The 19,204-nt window shown below is 43.8% G+C and overlaps 1 protein-coding gene across 9 annotated transcripts in view; it reads right to left on the reverse strand.

The window, feature by feature from the left end:
• Nucleotides 1-19,204, reverse strand: part of DAAM2 (dishevelled associated activator of morphogenesis 2) — a 206,209-nt gene that overhangs the window by 165,737 nt on the left and 21,268 nt on the right. Inside the window, exon 1 of one of the 9 annotated variants that reach the window (XM_083434414.1) lies at nucleotides 15,905-16,292. The exons of 7 other annotated variants lie outside the window; for them this stretch is intronic. The gene's annotated coding sequence lies outside the window, so the exon portion shown is untranslated. Of the gene's footprint in view, nucleotides 1-15,904; nucleotides 16,293-19,204 lie in introns of those variants that run through there. One more of the 9 variants, XM_083434408.1, reaches the window with a different exon arrangement.

The raw sequence follows: 19,204 nt of genomic DNA on the forward strand, positions 1-19,204 counted from the left end.
ACTAATCAGCCTCATCAAACAAACAAGATATGCAAAGCATCGTGCCTCTGCTTCTCTTCTTCACACTCTCTCATTTCCGTTTCTTCATTGATATTTAATCCATTGCGCTGAGGAAAAACACTTTCAGTAGGACTTGAAAGCCTTATTATCACCTCACTCGCTTACCAGAGGTAGAGCCAATCGGCATCATTACCCTTGTGTGTGGTTTTATAGACGTTTATTTCTATGCCTTCACCTCAGACCACTGGGAAAGTGAGTATGAGAGGCAAGACCTTCTCAGTGGTGTTGCCATGGCTCAAAAATACTCTCCCCCCCCCCCCCGTAAAGAGAATCAGCCCTGTTTAGACAGAAACTGATCAGGCATTATAATGTTTAACTCCTTGTTTGCTCTGATATTGATTCCTAGACTAATTATTTGTAGTTCTTGTGGTGCTTATGGTTATTATTATATGGTTATAAAATGTTTCAGGAACTATCTTGTATTCATTGCACTGCATGTTAAATTGTAATCTGCTCTGAGTGCTCTAAGGGCAGAAGAGTGGGATATAAATACACAACAACAAAAGAAGAAACACTCATATCTTCCAGGTCATCTCTTGAGTAGGCAGCCCTTTGCTGAATTTTCATATGGGCTCCAATAGGAGAATCAGCTCTCCAATTACTGTGAACCCCAAGGACTGTGAAGAATGTGGGCAATGTGTGAGAGCAGAAGGGGAAGGAGGGGGAAAATGAACTATACAGGCAGTGCTATTTTTGAGCTCAGCTTTTCCCATCAGCCCTGTTAACTTTTCTACAGCAGATACAAAATGCTGGACTAGTCTGGGGGAAAGCCACACGGGTGGATAATTGCCTCTTTCAATTTATGAAGACCACAGAGTCTCATATTCCATGTTAGCTCGTCTTCTGATGTAACAGCGACTGTCATAAGTTGTTCTGATTAATAGTCAGCGCTGTAGGAATTAAGGGAAAATAACAGGCTGAAAAACTCTGGGGGTTTATACCACTTTAAAGAGCTGGCCCATGAGAAATTATACATAAAACTGGGGGTGGGGGGAGGGGGAGAGAGAAAAATAATAAATAAGACCCATAGTGATGAACAGGATTCAGCTAGTGCTCGAGAGCTCCCAAAATAACCCTAAATGGACCAGAAAACAAAGGCCACAGTATCTGACTGCCAATGGCACTGATATGAACATCAAGATGCACAGATGGATGGCAGTTTTCTATGTGGTTATATCTGCAACAATCTTCACATGTTTTACTTAGAAATGGAGATTAAAGTTTGAAAGCCAAGAGGTTCTATTTGTGTGGGGCAGTGTCAGGGAACTGCCATCGGCACAGAGGCAAGAGATAGAGGGGGAATTGTGTTACAGGGAGCCTCCAAAAATCTTGCAAAGCAGTTCCTCTTCCAGCGAGGAGGAAACCCCCACCTCCAGTGGAGAAGAGGTGCAAGAGCCAGAGGATGCTAGAAAGAGCCTTAATACCGCACCTGAGCAAGCCAGAGAGGAGGGAAGCACATGCCTGCCTTCACACATCATGAGCAGTAGCTTGAGGCGCAGGGAGGGGCAGAAAAGGCTGGGGTGACAAAACCTTTATGTTGGGGGAGGTAAAAGAACAGACCACTCCCGGATTCTGCTAGCGATTGAGCCAGACATGAACTTATGACGCTCTGCACTGTAAATAGTTTGCACCAAAATAAAGCCTGTAAAATACAGGTTGGAGTCCTGCCTGGTTACTCTCGTGCAACCACAACAGCATCTGACAGGCAGGGTAGGTCCTTGTCGATTGAAGAAGAAGAAGAAGAAGAAGAAGAAGAAGAAGAAGAAGAAGAAGAAGAAGAAGAATACCCTGCCCATCTGGCTTTCCCCAGCCACTCAACTCCTATTGTATTTAATTTGGGGGCTTTTGCATTCAAATCTGATACTCTACCACTGATCAACAGCCCTTCCCCAATTCTTCTTATAATATTTATATTGGTCAATACATATTTGTACTACCAAACTTCATGACTTCCTATGAATTGGATTTTGGGAAACCACTGAGAATTCTTCTAGCTCTTTAAATCTTTTTTTTTATACACACACACACACACACACACACACAACTATGCTTACAGTTCTGTGTGAACCCATATCGATTGCTGGGAATGCTTAAATGGGAGTATGCATGCAACTGCGACCATTTTGCCAGTGTGACCACTGCATAGAAGCTTCCTGGCATAAGATCACGGGACTGCCCCATTAAATCAAGTTTGTGCATAATGTTGCCTGGAGGGCGAATGCTGCAATAATGTAAAGGTTTGGAGAACTGAAGGGATGGTAAGCGATTCTGAGCATGTAGTTCTCTGTTGTTGTTGTTGCTGCTGCTGTTGTTGCTTCTTCCTAACGAGTCCTCCAGTTTTTTTAATAGGCTTTCATTACACAGACGAGCATTGGCCTCATCAATCCACAAGCAAGTCCCAACTCCCTACTGAGTGTCGACAGAATGCAAGGCTGCAAATTATGTTTTGCCGCTCAAAAACTTTTCATACAGCGGAAGCCCGGGGAATCATTATCCTGTATCCTTCAACACATTTTGAAAACATCAATATGCTAATGAAAATCAGCTCTGCTTTTTTCCATCATCACGTCTAGACAGAACAACTAACCCCCTCCCAGCTGAAAGCAGCAGTGTGGTTAAGAACAGATGGGCTTGTGCTCAGCTCAAATAAGAGGAATGGGATGCTTTGGGAGATGGGGTGGTGGCGGAGGAGAGAAGATGGGCAAAGAAAACATAGGCTGGAACATTTGCTGTTGGTAGAATTCAGCCCTGTGACTGCCAGACTAAGGGAAAGGACATGCTAGCCCCAACCATTAGCCAAAGGAACAAGAGTCACCAAGCACTCTTCAAGCAAGGCCTTCAAGCAAGAGAAAGTCAACCTGGCCCGGACTAAATATAAATGCTTGTAGACTGTGTACGCCACTTCGTTGTGGCCATGAAGAACTGACCTCCTTCCTCAACCCTTTGCCTCCATTCTTCCTTTCCTCATGTGCTGTGTCTTCTTAGCTTGTCTGCATAAGCCTGATGCAGAGCATGTTTCTATTTATTTATTTTTAATGATTTTACACACTTTGGGAGAAAATAATGGTCTGAATCGCAGAATTAATGCAATATAAGAAAGAAAGAAGTGTCTTCCACTGAGATGCAGCTGGCCATAAGTAGGGATTGAGGAAATCTGTTTGGTTCACATTTTAATATAAGCCTACCATTCTAACACATTTCCCAGTAACATGTGAACCAAAACAATACTATCCTTTGAAATTCACCCTTCTCCTAATTTTCCAATGTATACCAAAGCCAAAAATGTATACCAAAATGCACATATTAGGGAAAGTATACATAAAAATGCATGATATAAAAGGGGAAAATGTTTGCAAATATGCATACATTGGGCAAAATTGAACACTAAAATATGCATGTTAGGAGAATTCCTCACTAAAGCAAATGAATTTGAGAACTTTTTTTAATGCAAACTGATGTAGAAATGTGAAGAACAGGGGTTAAGATTGGAAAAAATGAGAAACTTGGAGTAAGTGAAAGTTCGCAACCCATGGTACTACTTTCAGGTTAATGGAGTTTGTAACCTGAAGTGTTTGTAACCCGAGGTACCACTGTATTTTTCCATGACTATGTTCAAATCATAAGAACATACCCAGCTGGTAGCTGCTCTGAAGGGCAAAATAAATTTGCAGTTCAAGCAAGATGCCACTGCCATTCCTTCGAATGTTTTCAGATTTTGGAGCATGTTTGCAAACTCTGGGCTCTAGAGCTGACCCCCGCTTGATTCAATGTGAGCCTTGCTGAGCTTCATCTAAATTCACTGAGGAACAGAACTTCCTCCTACAAGCTTTTGCTGTATGCTGTATTACCCAGTGGGACAGAAATTATGGGGCAAAAGGTTTCCACTTGTCTGGGATTCTATTAAGACATTTTCTTTTACTTCTGGCAGAGTCAGATCTGCGTGAAAGGAGGGATCATATCAGGCAAGGTCGGGCTTAAAGGGTGGAGTGGGGCTGGGGGTGGGAAGAGCTTCACTAAATTTCTTGGCGTTCAAGTTTACCCTACTCCTTCAGTTTCAGAGCATGAAGCACAGAAAGCCCTGAGCCTTAAAAAGGCAAAAGGCCAAAAGCTACATGGGAATAAAGATATAAATTAAACAGAGGAAGGAGAATGCACAGAAGTTCATCTGCCTCTGACTAGTTTAACAGGCCGTTCCCTTCCTTCTCCTGAATGGTTTCTGTTTTCAGAGATTTCTAGTGAATGTGAAAGCTTTGCATGGGATTTACTTGAGGTAAATTCATCCGTGTACCTGAAATACATTTATTGCCTATTCATCCAGAGGACAAACCGCATTTCTAAAGATCAATGATAAATAGAAAATATTGGGCAGGGAACATAATTTGGTCCACTCATATTTGATATATTACAGCCCTTACTTACTGGCAGTTAGGATGCTGGATACCAGAAAAGCCATGACTTGCTTTTGCCTGGATCCTGACCCTTGTACAAAATCCCACATTCCCTCCATAGGCAGCTTTTGACACTGAGACAGCACAATTCAGGCTGCAGGGCCAAAGGGAAAACTCCAAAAAGGATTCAGAACCATTCATCCGGCCTCAGCTGCAAAGGTGAGTATCCCTTACATCTTTCGCGATCTCACTGGTAGAGGATATAGCAAAAAGATATATACTGTACGCAACCTCCAAGCATAACAAACTGTTACCATCTTTTCTCTAAAACTTATAGCACTTGGCAGGACAGATGCCAGCAGAAAACAAGTAAGTTCTCCAGATGAATATCTAGCAACAGAACTGGGAAGTCACCCCTGGCCTCTTGGCATGAAAGTCACAGCTGAATCGGCTTGACATACCTTTCCCTTCCCAACTTCAAGCAGAGACATTTCTTCTAATCCCCTTATAAGCATGTAAGAAGAACCACATTGGATCAGACTGAAGACCCCTCTAGTCCAACATCCTGCTGTCACCAGGATGACCCACCAGATGCCTACAGAAAGCCTGCAAGCAGGGCATGAGTGCAACAGTGCTTTCCCCACTTCTGGTTCTCAGCAAGTGGTAGTAAGAGGCTTATTGCTTCTGACAGAGGAGATAGAACATAGCCACTGTGGTTAGTAGCCATCAATAAGCCTTATCCTCTAGGAATCTGTCTTCACTTTCTTGCCTTTGGAGAGGGTGAAAAAGTGTCGTATCTGATCAGCTCTCAATGAGACAGAAACAAACTGTAAAGAGTTACATATTTCCCAGCTCCAAGAAAAGAAACTGTGCAATTTTCTTCCCTCATGGCAGCCATATTCACTTTTAAATGAAGCCACTTCTATTCTTGGCAGTACTCTGGGCAAAGCTTTTCTCTGCCTGGTGAGAGAAACAAGGCAGTCGGTAGACTGCTGAGTTCACTCCTATCCACAAAAAGAAATCAATTGAGATGTCATTCGTTCAGACCCTCACTAGACACATTCCCACTCAAGAAATTAAAATTGCAAAGGGTTCCTTACTTAGGTTCGACTGCAAGTTCTTTCTTGGTGTTACGGGAAAAATCACTAGAAAAACATCAAACATAGATCTATGAGCCTCCAAAAAGTTTTACATTACCTCCTGAAGAATTATTAGAAGCGCTCACCTACCAGCACACTTCGGGGAATTTTTAAACTATGCAATTCTGTAAAGGCATTCAGATTAAGAAACGGAATCCTGTTAATTGTGCTGTGGCTTACTGAGTACATTAGTACCTTGGGTTACGAACTTAATTTGTTCTGGAGGTCTATTCTTAACCCGAAACCGTTCTTAACCTGAGGCGCACTTTCGCTAATAGGGCCTCCTGCTGCCGCCGTGCCACCAGCGTGCAATTTCCATTCCCGTCCTGGGGCAAAGTTCTCAACCCGAGGTACTACTTCCAAGTTAGCGGAGTTTGTAACCCAAAGTGTTTGTAACCCGAAGCATTTGTATCCCGAGGTACCATTTTATCAGCTTATGGCAGCACTGACACAGACCTTTTCATTGATGGTACCCATGTTACTCCCTGTGGAAATATGAGACGCCTCCATCAGTATTGGCATACCGGAGGCTTTTGAGGACACATCTGTTTCATACAGGCATTTCCTAAATCTCTTACCAAGATTTTCCTATTTTAATTATTGCGTTATTTTATTGAGATTGTTTTATTGCATATTCTAATGGTGGATGCTTCAATTTTAATGTCTGTGTAATTGGTTTCTACACTTGTAAACTGCTCAGAGGCCTATTCCGGCATTAAGCAGCATCTAAATTCATAAATAAACAAACAAATAAATAAATAAATAATAAAGCATGGTTCAGAGAAATCCCAGTGTGTTGAAATGAATCAAACACAATGAGGGGGGTGGAATGTGTGTTGCTATCTTTTAAACATACACACATGAAAACACAAAACTGTATACGGTGCATCATATCTAAGTCCAAGGTCCACTCTGATCTCAAACACATGTTTGTGATCTGTACCACATCACACAACATCTCCACAACAAGCAGCAAAGGATTGAGAGAGCCAGCGACACTGACCTGCAGATCTACCCCAGATCACGCTGCAGCACAACAAATCGCAGTTCTCAGAATTCTCAGATAAGGGCTCGGTTTCTTCTCTTTGGCAATCGCTTGTAGCCAAGCAAGATTGGCTTCCATGAATATGGATTCAGGTAGGCAGCCGTGTTGGTCTGTCACAGTCGAAATAAATAAATAAAAATTTAAAATTGTCCAGTAGCACCTTTGAGACCAACTAAGTTTGTTCTGGGTATAAGCTTACGGTATCTGAAGAAGTGTGCATACACATGAAAGTTTATACCCAGAACAAACTTAGTTGGTCTCCAAGGTGCTACTGGACAATTTTTTAAATTTTTTTATTCCATGAATATGGTCAGTGAACCACATCTGTACAGTCAATTTCCACATGTATCATTTGTCCATGGTCCTAAAGAACACTGTTCCATGCACCATCACATCCATGCAAGTCCATGCCAAGGGTCAGATCAACAGCTATTCAACAGCACATGTGCTTCTGCTAGTGCATGGTGTCTTTAACCCTATCTCCTCCCCTTTGTGTCCCTTCTTTTCCCCACCCTCATTTGCTCTGAAGGGGAGAGTCAGGAGAACCCCCAGAAGAGTACAGGGGGAGGAGTGGGGATATTGTTTGATCAGGCAAGCAGAGATGCTTGTGCTGAAACAAGGGATCACCTGGGCACTGCTTCGAATTTCTCTCCAATACTGCACAAACATATTTTTAGCCACAGCCTTATTTGTCCAACCAGCATCAAACAGTATTATGGGAGTGGTAAGACCATTTGCTGAGTCTCACAATTCTGTTTATAAATGAAACAGGTGCAGAAATGTAGAGATTTAAGAGGAAAAGAAGGTTCTATCACCATTTTTGCAATGGTAAGTGCTCCAAATGGCCAGGGCAGGAGGGCAGGGTACCTTACGGATAAAGATCAGTGTAAACCATGTCATAGGTCGCAGCAACCTGGCAGACACCTCTGAATTTGCAGCCACTGGAGGAAAGACAAACACAATCATGGAGATAGTTGCTGGCTTGAAATTATGCATTGGCTGGCATCCATGGGATAGGATATATTAGGACCAAAAATCCAGTGCTGGCACACATCATAAGCACACTTGGGAAGCTGGGAAGCTTCACTAAAAGAACATCATACTAAAAAGTATGTTCAGTTAATTGGAGACAGAGTGTGTTCAATGTAGATAAGGAACAGCACTACTTCAAATCAGAAGCAAGAGATTTTCCCCACCTTTCCAATATATACTAACAGGAACAAGTTAGGATTTTAATTCATTAGCAGTTATGCATCTAAAACCTTTAAAGGTGGTGGCAGCTTCAGATAAACTGAGCACAAAAGATACATATGTTTAAGTACCAAGAAAAATGTCCTGATCCCATTTCTTATTTGCCTTTCCTTTACAAAGGGAACTGTATCATTTTCTACTTGTAACAAAAATTTGGCACAGCCAATCCAATCCAAAGTCATTTTACTGGCATTATCGGGTTGCTACAAAAATGTTTTGCTTCCGTACCAGCAGATAAAATTGATCCTTTAAAATGTTTCCATCAAAAACTCACTCAGAGGCTAAGAGTTTCCAGTTCATGCTCTCTGGGCACTTTTTAAAGCTTTAGTCAAACACACGCTTAATAAAGCTAGAAGAGAAATGAGTTACAGTATTTCTCTCTCTCTCTCTCTCTCTCTCTCTCTCTCTCTCTCTCCCTCAGTTCTGCTTCAGGACTCTGGCAACCGATTCTCTCAAAGGAAAGGGCAGCCAGCACAGAGTTGAAGCAATATACACAGAATTTGTAAAACTACCTCTATCAGGATTCAGCCGTTTATTTTCTTAATTAACTAAAAATGATAACACAAGAGCATTTCCATTTGGGGAGCCCTACAGCTTCATCAACTGCTGGAAAAATTCTGCTCCAAGAGCTGAAGTTACAGTTATTTCAGCAGATTTCAAAATAAACACAGCCATACAATCGCGCTGCATAGTAGCCAAATCTAGGTAACATTACTGGCCACAGAGCTGCAGATGTCTTCAACACGCCTCGCCAAATTTTGCTACATGGCACCCACATTGTATATTTGTGAAGCCACAAAATGCCACGTTCGAGCCACGCAAACGACACCAATGAGACCAAACCATAAAAGCCAGAGGTGGTTTCTTCCAGCCTGTCCTTAGCCCACCTTCCTCTGCATGGATATTCCATTAGGCACCAGCAATTATAGCAGGCAAGATCATCCTGCGATTGGACAACCTTTCAACCACCTACACATCTCAAACCTGCCAAAGACCAAATACGAGACCCCGGAGGGAAAGGCCAGGAAGTGGGGAAACGATGTGTTCAAGAAGAATGGCTCTAGCATCCATTTCATTTCCTATAAGCTCCTCTTTACAAGTCAGCAGTTCTGCTAGAGCCACCTTAAATAATAATATGCAGGCCATCAAGACAGGAAGGTATGTCTGAGCTAAAAAAATAATAATGTCAAAACCGCTCCTCCTAATGAGCAGCCAAAGAAGTTTGGATCTTTTTGAAGTTCATTAATGGAGCTACTCTCGATGGAGTACCAGAATCCTAGAAGAATGAGTAGGGTTGGGTAAGATGACAGTGGTGGGGGAATCTCACACTTCCTCTGGAACAGATATGGCCTGCACTTGTCAAGAACAAGTTTGTTGTTGTTGTTTTTAATTGGGCCACGCTCAGGATATGAACGCCATCCTCAGGGTGAGTCAGATCACTGGCCTTCAGTGAGTGGCTTGGGACCCATTACCAGTTCACAGCAGCTGCACTACCACCATACAAATATGTGGCTTATAAAAATGTCTCGCATGCTGCAAGTCTCATTCATTTGGGGACTTGGGAAGACACTGAGACATATACCGTGAGAACGGAGGTGGATGCTGGATTGTAGAACTGCAGGAGACACATCACCAACCTTCAGATTTATCATTAAGATGGTTTGTTAGCTAAATGTGGTTTGTAAAAGAAGCAGACCATCATTTCAATCTTTGCGTCAGCAGAACTAAATAAATAAATTATGGACATGTGTAACACTTTGTTGTGTTTGGAGTGTGTGTGTGTTGTTTTTTTAAAAGGAAACAGTTAAAAACCCTGGCAACGCAAACTCCCATTTGCATTCTTAAAATATTCTTTGAGCAAAAGATTAAGGCTGTTGAGCCAATCCTATAAAAACAGACACAGCAAATAAAACCTGTTTCAAGACTATGCCAAGCTATTTTAGAAACAACCATCTGGCTCAAGGATCTTAACACAGTCGGTTCCAAGAAGTAAGGGGAAAGCCTGAAGAAGAAACAGATATTTAAGAAATTAAGAGAACTCACCAGCAACTGATTGAGGGCTGGGAAACAAAATATACTTCTAGGTCCTGGGCTAGTGTCTAGACACTAGAGCCAGTGTGGTGTAGTCGTTAAGAGCAGTCGACTCGTAATCTGGTGAACAGGGTTCGCTTCCCCGCTCCTCCACATGCAGCTGCTGGGTGACCTTGGGCTAGTCACACTTCTCTGAAGTCTCTCAGCCTCACTCACCTCACAGAGTGTTTGTTGTGGGGGAGGAGGGGAAAGGAGATTGTTAGCCGCTTTGAGACTCCTCAGGGTAATGATAAAGCGGGATATCAAATCCAAACTCCTCCTCCCCCTCTTCTTCTTCCAGACAGCAAAGTGGCATGCTAGAATATGGATGCTGATCTTCTCCGTCCTGGTATGATCTCTGCAGAGCACTTCTCACTGACTTATCCGCTTTCCATGAGCAAGGGATTTTGGCTTCAGGGAGTATTTACAGCAGGACTGAGAAACCTAGGCCCAGAAGTCAAATGTGGCTCTCAAATCTTCTTTATCTGGTCCTCGGGACTCCCTCAGGCCACACCCCTCTCACTTGACCATACCCCTCACTATCCCTCTTCCATATCCTTTTTGAGTGTTGTTGCCTGCCTGGAATTTTTTATTGAACTATGACTGAATGCAAGGGCAAGTGGAGGTGTGGGTGACTGTCTGCCTTTGTAGCCTACTATACAAAGATGAAGTCACATCCATTGCTCCACCCTCTTTTGCCCAGGGATACAAACACCACTCACAGAGAGCCCCAGAAGGTTGTTCATGATGGAAGGTGGCCCTTGGGTGAAAGAAGCCCCAGCGCTAGTTTAAAGATGTAATCCCTCACATACACTCTGAAGCCCCAGAGCACATTATTATACCACTAAACGTGCCATTTTGGCTTTAACTGAACAGCAGACACACACTTCAAGGAAGAGGGTGGTCTTCCCAGTAGTGCCCAAGTTCAGAGCATCGTCTAAACCATCCTATGAAAATGAAGTATTATTAAAGGGGTTCAGCTGTGGTCACATGAGATGTACAAGCATGAAGGGAGCATTTTTGAGAACGCCAGTGTCAAATGCCAGCAACGCAAAACAGACAGAATTCTCCCACAAGAGGCTGTAGCCTACAGAATGAAGGTTAAGAGTCGTATCTTCCACCCTCCTGGCACCTCTGTCACTGCCCACTACTTGTATGTATCCTTTGGAAGGTGTCCTCTGGCTGAAAAACGTTCCCCATCCCTGTTATGTGACTTTTAGACCTAATGCCCAAGTTTGCTTGTTTTCCTCTTCTCACCTCAATCCTTCCGCCGCCTTTTGCGTTGGACCATATAGATTATAAACCTGCAGACAGGAATTCCAGCACACACACACACCCCGCGTATTGACCTTATTTAAGTCACTCTGGGAAATCATTTGACTGAAGGAGCAGGGTAAAAATGGTTTAAATAAACTCAGTAAATTCAAAGCCTCCGCCACGTCCTTCCACCCTCCAAAATGAGGCAAGTGGTGACCATGAGAAATGAGGGCCTTTCCAGTCCCAGCACCTCAAATATGTCCTTTCACAGCACCAGGCAAAGAAATGTGACCAGACATTCAAATGTGCTTTATAGCTGGTTTTAGACATGCTGGGTTTTAGTGGTTTTGCTTCCGTGACTCTTCTGGTGTCTTGTTTTTATGATTTTAATGTCTCCGTTTTTTAAATTATATGCTGCCCTGGGAGTCATGGTACTGTAGGGTGGCATATAAAATTGCCTGTTAAAATGGTACTTCAGAAGTACTTACCAGGAGTATCCAGCAGGAACATTCTATTGCTTCCCTTACAGACTACTGGGTACTAGCTGGATAGCATTTGTTACTATAGTAATAAGCACTAAAGTATTTGTTACTGTAGTATCAACAGGCAAATTGCAAAAAAGAAGAAGGGTGGGGAGATACAGGGTCCAATCTAATACAAAAGAGCTGAAACCGGAACAGAGGAAGCTGCCTTATACAGAGTCAGGCCACTGATCCATCTAGCACAGTATTGTCTACACTGATTGGCAGCAGCTCTCCATGATTTCCAGGTCAGGTTCTCTCCCACCCCTACCTGGAGAAGCTGAGGATTGAACCCGGGACCTTCTGCATGCAACACTGGCGCTCTGCCACTGAGCTATTGCCCTTCCCTCTCTGTTGCTCTGCCCGGAACGCAGCCATTCCATGAACAGAAGACTTCAGTCACTGCACTTGCTAAGCATAAAACAGCATTTAAAAGGACCGGATCGCAATTATGCACACATACCAGAATGAGCAGCATGCAAGTGCAGAAAACAGGTGGCAGGGTGCAAAAAGTAGGTCATTTTAGCAGGGCATCCTGTCAAGAAACAAGTTGTTGTGGATACCCTGCAGCGGAGGGGCAGTCAGGTTGCTAAGACCATGGTCAGCAAGAGGCAAATTCACTCAAAGGCTTCGGAGACTTTGAGGGTCGTGTGTCAACAGAAATGGAGTGCACCACCCGGGGGGGGGGGAATGTCAGAAGTCAAGAAATTATATTTTTTAAAAATCAATCCAAGACAGAAAGCAGTGTCATGTTTGTACTAAACAGTTCAAGCAAGGTTTTCCAGCACTTACTCATTCATTGATTTTTTTTTTTAATATTAGTGAATACGCTAAACAAGTACCACCACCCCTTTTGATACCACCTTCAGTTGTCCCTGAAAGGAGGTTGGTGTAGCCTGGCCTTTGCCAACCTAAGGGTTGCCAAATGTTCTGCACTACAGCTCCCAGCAGCCCCAGCCCAGTCCCAACAGTTTCTGTTGGAAACTGCAGTCCCAAATATCAGAAGGGAATCAAGTTGGAAGAGTCTGGTATAGTCAATAAAAGCCATAGATCTCCAAAATGGAATTGCCTGTTAAGGGAGATACAAGCCTTCTCCCTAGCCAGGATTTGATAGGTGCTCATTGCTCCCACCCACCCTGCCATGCAGAAGAAGAGGGTGGGGGAGCGGGTATCTGGGGAATATTCATCCCCTATTTTATTGATTTCAAATATTTTTATCCAACCTTTTTCTGTGGCTCACTACATAAACTAAAACAATTGGTAATGTACGCTCAAACAGAAAATAAAGTGAGAGCAAAAACAATACTTTGTGAAATAGGACAGAAACATTGGGGGGGGTGAATGTCTCAACAGCCTGTCTAAATAGCAAATGGGTCGATTGGGCCCCTTGGGAAAGGGAATTCCATCACCAGGGTGCCACTACAGAAAAGGTCTTGCTTCACACCCCAGTCAATAAGATATTTGGTGAAGTAATGTTATGCCCTGTGATACAAACTACATTTCCTATGCAACTGAAAGCTGCCCAAGCTGTCTTCATTCCTGGAAGGAACACTTGGTGACCATCAGAAAGGAAGAGATAGTATTGTCACTTCCTTGGCCACAGTAGTTATGCCCTCCTTTTTTTTCTTTACAGGTCCCCATGACAAAATTTGAACCAAAAAAAATGATGCTTCCATTCCAAAGTTAATATAGCCAATCTATACAAGAAGAAACCCAGCTTGAGGAAAGTGTTATTGACTATGGATCAATTGAAAAGCCTGACAGAAGCGAGAGTGCATCTTCTCTCCCCTACAAGTCTAATAAACTTCTTAGGATTCCAAAACTGCTCTCTCAATTTTCAACAATACTTTCCCTCCTCTGTCTTTAAGACACAAGTATGAAAAAACATGACCCTGATATACCTCTAAGAAGACTGGGTATGTCTGAAAACACATGCATCTTCTTAAATTTCCCACGCACAACTCTTATGTACATAAATAAACCAGTCAGTACCCAGAAGCGTGAGCTGAGGGTGGGGGTGGGGAATCTCAATGAATTGTAAATGTCAAGGATCTGAATGAGCAGATTTCATAACATGTTTTCATCAGCTTTTCCAAGAATTAGACGCAACCAGCTCATGTTGTCAGCAGTAAATCAGTAAATTGTCTCCCAGCTTTGTAACTTTAAATTTACAGGATTTAGCCCAAAAGGGGGGAGGGAATAATGCATTTATAATGGCCTAGCTCAGCCAGTCTCAGATATATCCTAAAGATACAAGGTCATCAGCGGTTGATTGTATTTTTTTAAAAAATCTGTCACTCAGGCTGTCCTTCTCTCCTGCCAGCAAAACAACACTATCAACACCACAGGAACAAATCTCAAAGGTTCATTTTGTCTGAGTCTTCAATGTAAGTACATCTAACACACATGTAAGTACATCTTTAGGGGTTAGGGTCAAAATAATGAGCATTACTATACGTAATGCAAAAGCAAGGAAAAGCAAGGGCAGTGAACATTACAACATGAGCAAAAAAGCAAAGAACATGGATGTGAGATTTCTTTCCCTTCAAGTTCACTGTCATCTGCACTTGACCATAGCTGGTACACAGTTACAGGGCAAGAAAAACAGGTCCGTGTGTTAAGAAATCTCACACATCTGCATTAGAAATCAGCTCAAGAGCCACTGCTATCCAGTTTGACAAAGCCAGGCTAAATGGACCATATGTCTGACAGCACCGCATCCTGTCATGCTTCTCTTCCTGTTCAGAATACACAGCTCAACACCCTTTGAGGAAACATTTATTGAACCATCCCAATGTCCAAAAGAAACAGGAGGACAATCCCTTTACTAGAAGTAAAATGTCACAAAGTAACAAGCAAGTGTTTTTAATTGCCTCTGAACTCTTCTTAAGGTTGGATGCTAACACACCCACCCCAAAAACAGGCCAAAAAAGCACCATTATTGTTTGGGGGGGTCTCTCCCCTCCCCCTCCCCTTTTTTTTTTTTTTTTTTGAATTTGGGGGACCTGACAGATTACTCATAACTTTAAAACATTTAGCTGGTCCTAATAAAAATATGACTATTAACTTTGTGTTATTTTTGGATTCCCCACCCCAAAGCTACTTTCAATATATGCTTATTTGGGAAGATCCACAAATTTGTTCCTTAACCAGGATCCAGCCAGGTGCATCACTGCACTGCCAACAACAAAACAGTACACAAAGTTTTAAGCTGCTCTGCATATCCCTCCGTAGTACCTATGGGCATCAAAGGGATGAACCTTCAGGAAGGTGTGTCAAGAATTCCTAATACTATGTTCTTAATTCCGATTGGCCAAAGCTTCATTCTTAAAACACGTCACGTGACTAACTCTACTCGTCTACACAAAATCATGAATGGCTTTGCTTCCCCGATGCTGCACTGCGGTGCTCGCTGCCCTGATGAATCACCACTCCCTTTCTACCAGCTTATCACCACTGAATTATTCACTTAACTGAGTTTTACCAACTTCCCCGGCTGTTTTACGGCGGATTATCGCCAGACGTCGCAGCAGCGCCCTCTACCCGACCCACGCGGGAACTGTACCCAGGGACTGCCCAGCGCCTTCGCTTCTGCCCATTTCAATTACAGGCGACGATTGCGACTCAGAAATCTGCAGGCACTTCAAAACAACCCCCCTTCGCTTTCATTTTAGAAATTGACCTCTTCCCAATACAATTTCCGGCCGCTTCAAGAAAGAAAAAAATGCCCGACGTGCAATTCTGCACTAAAATATAAATGACAAGTCTCCTTAAGAAAACCCCGTGGAAGAAAGTCATATTTAGGTTGCATGTACCCAGTGAGTTCAGAATAGACATGCAGAGCATTGCACTGTTAATAATCTCCCTGTTCCGTGCAAAAATAGAAACAAAAAGGCTTCTTCTCACCGTCTTCTGCCTGTCCTCTAACCCACCGCTTTTTGCCAGCAGGCTGGCAGGCTTGCCTTCGCCCCAAGAGCTAACGTGGGAAAGAGGATTTTGATTTTAGAAAAGGGCTGCAAACGCTCGAGAGGCTCTCCTTTCCCATCTCGGCACTCTCCCTTGTGTTTTTGCAGCTGGTCTGCTCAGGAGAGACCATAAATGTAGCCTGCGGAGAATGTTTTTTTAAAAATAAAGAGCGCCCTAAAAAGCTACGATCACTTGGGTTGGACTTACCCAGAAGCTCAAGCAGCGCTCCGGACTGGGCTTTCACCGCAAACGGCTGAGCTCAGGGCTCCGGCGCGGCCATCCCGTGTCCGCCAGCCAAGCCCCCTGGACGCCCAAGTGCACCAGGCAAGGGAAAGGGGCGGCGAAGCCTGCGGGCGGCTGCTGCTGCTGCTGCTGCTGGCGCTGCAGCGGCGTCTTCGCCTTCGCCTAAAGAGCAGGCGCCGCTTCCTCGTCCAGCAAGCGGCCGCTTTACGAGCGCCGCAAGCTCAGCTAGGCGCTCCTGCGCTACGCGCTCTTAAAGGGGCCACAGCCCCGACGGGGCGCGCAGGGGAAGAAGCGCCCGGGCGCTCCCGCGGGAAGGAAGCCCTGTCTTCACGCGGAGGCGCGTGCTTAATCTGAGGGACTCCCTCCCGCAGGGCGTGCTCGCGATCTGCTGCTATTCTGCTGGTGGGATGCAGAGGCCAGCGCAGGTGGGGCACTCAAAACGGTCTGGGCACTTTTGTGCACCAAAGCTACGTCGGGAGTGCGTGGTTTTCGCAGTAAGGAAAGTGATGCGGAAAAGCACTGGGTAGTGTGAGAGAGCAATGGCTCTGACCCAAGAAAACAAATCCGACTGATTGTTTGATAAATAGCATTGAAGGAACTCCCCACAAACTTTGTGCAGCCAGTCAGAATGTTGTGCAAAGTGTCCAAAGACCAATAGGTCAACTGATAGGTTTAGGAAGCACTGGGGAAGGGGCATAGCAGGCACCTTTAACTGCCCCACAGCTGACATCATGGATGACATCACATGTGGGCAGGTGGACATGATTTGACTGAAAGCAACTTGTGGGCCAAAATGATGAGGCCTAGTGAGACCTACAAGCCAGAGGTTCGTTCTCTCTCTATCTCTCTCTCTCTCTCACCTGCCATAAACTTTGTGCAAACAAATCAAGATTAATGTCCAATAAGCAGGTCATCTGCAAGTGACTTTAGCATTGGATTTATTTTATTTTATTTTTATATTTTTATTGCTTCTTATAAAAAAAACTTGCAAATCGCACGTTTGTGATCTCTCAATGGACCACTGACAATATTCTGTATGCCCTGAGTTCGAGTCATGTTGGAAGAGGGAGCCATGGGGCTTTGAGGATTGTCTCAGTCAAGCTGCTAATTCATTAGCAAGAAGCACAGGAAAGAATCAGAAGACTATGCCCCGCTCCAGCCCTACTTCATATTTATTTGGTTGGCTTACTAGCTTTCAGATTTATCGTCCCCTTGTCAATCAAGTGATCCTCAAGTTTGCAGTTTCTCCCCCTCCCACGATAAGAGATCTCACACCCACCATGCTAAATGGAGATTAAGGGCAAGACAGACAGAAATGCTTTTTTCACACAGAGCACAGCTCAGGTATGGAATTTGCTTCCGAAATACCGGTATGTGACGATGGTGGAGTTGGCAGGGCCAGAGCTCAGTGGTACAGGCATGCTTTCCCTGCAAAAGATTCCCAGGCTCAATCCCCAGTATCTCCAGTGCTGGGAAAGCTTCTTGCCAGAAACTCTGGAAAGCCACTAGCAGTCTCTGTAGATCAGGGATGGGGGATTTGTCTGGATGTTGCTCAACAACAACATCCATCATTCCTGGCTATTGGCCATCCTGACAGAGGCTGGTAGGAGCTGGTGTCCAAAATCTGGAGAGCCACAGATTAGCCACCCCCAGCACAGATGGACCAGCAGTCTGAATTAGTGTAAAACAGCTTCCTCAACTTTATGATAAGCTCTCTCCAGGGAGACTCGCCTGGCACCATCAGTAGCAATTTTGGGCAAGAACATTCTTATTCACCCACGTCTTTGGATCTTAATTTTAGTGGTGTAGATCTGTTTTTCTATTATTTGTGCATTTTAGGAAGTTCTAGCATCTTTTTATATTTGTTTCTGATGTTCATTTTTGTAAGTTGCTTTGAGTTTCATTTTAGGGGGGAAAGTGACTGATGAATAATAATTTTAATCAAATTGCAAGAAAGGAGATTCCGCCTAAACATTAGGAATAACTTTCTGACAGAGCTGTTTGACAATGGAACAGAAGGTGGTGGATGCTCCTTCATTGGAGGTTTTCAAAACAGAGGTTGGATGGTCAGGGATTCTATAGCTGCGATTCCTGCATTGCAGGGGGTTGGACTAAATGGGAGCCCTTCCAACTCTATGATGCTGTGATTTTTCTTCTCCCATCCTACGGAAACAATTCATCCCAGAAGGTTCTCGCACAACCAGAAGCCCAAAGAGGGCCACTGGAAGATCCCATACTTCCCTGCTCTTCAGCTTACAGCTATTTTCTGTGCCATTGCAGGAGGGGAAAGGCCTCAATGCTCATTCTCCACAACCACTCAACAACACATGGATGCATGCCTCCACCCTGGAAGCTGAGCCCAGTTAAAGATTGAAAGCCTCCTGTTTGTTGAGCATTCATCCTGATTTCTTTGCACAATGCTTACACAGGTTTTTGAATATGGTTGTGTACACCCTGTACCTTTAAAGCCATTTGAAGCACATTGTTTCCCTCAAAGAATTCTGGGCACTATAGTTTGCTGAGGGTTGCTAGGAATTGTAACTCTGTGAGGAGCAAACTACAGTGCCCACAATTCCTTGAGAAAAAGAAAGAGTTGTGAATGTGCTTTTAAGGTATAGGGTGCGTCCAGTTTTGCTTGTAGGGAGGTAATATGACAATGAGCATTCATCCCAATTTGCTTGCACAGAGTTTACACATCTCCCCATCAATCAATCAATCAATCAATCATCTATTCTCCACTTTTTAGTGCATTTCCCCATCACTTTCCTAGTTGCAAAAAAACAAAATGAAAAACAACCAACAACCTTGCTTTGTTTTTAAGTGGATTTGTTTCTACAGAGCGATTTAATTTCCGGCAAGTATCCTTCTTGCAAAATACTGACAGTCTAGAGGAGACCAAAGAATTTCCTTCTCACTTTCTGCAATACCAACAGGCAAATAGCTGCAAGGGTGGGAATCCTGCTCTTCCTGCTGTGGGGAAGATGCCATTCTCAGAGTCTCTCTCACCCAGAAGAAACAGGAGAAAATATCATCTTGCTACCCACCAGGCAATATTCTGTTGACTCTTGCACAAAAAAGAGAGTTTCCCATCCAACAGCAGAAATTGCCTCCCTAGACCAAAAGGAAACAGATGGCAGACTGGCACTGGTCTAGAATAGATGCCCAACTAACCACAGAAAAGGTACATATTGGCCAAATAAGTGGCAATGCCGGCCAATCACAATATAACACTGTTTTCTCTACTCTACTAGTCTTCTGAACATC

This window comes from Podarcis tiliguerta, assembly GCF_965153285.1.
Source record: "Podarcis tiliguerta genome assembly, chromosome: 3".
NCBI lineage: Eukaryota > Metazoa > Chordata > Lepidosauria > Squamata > Lacertidae > Podarcis > Podarcis tiliguerta.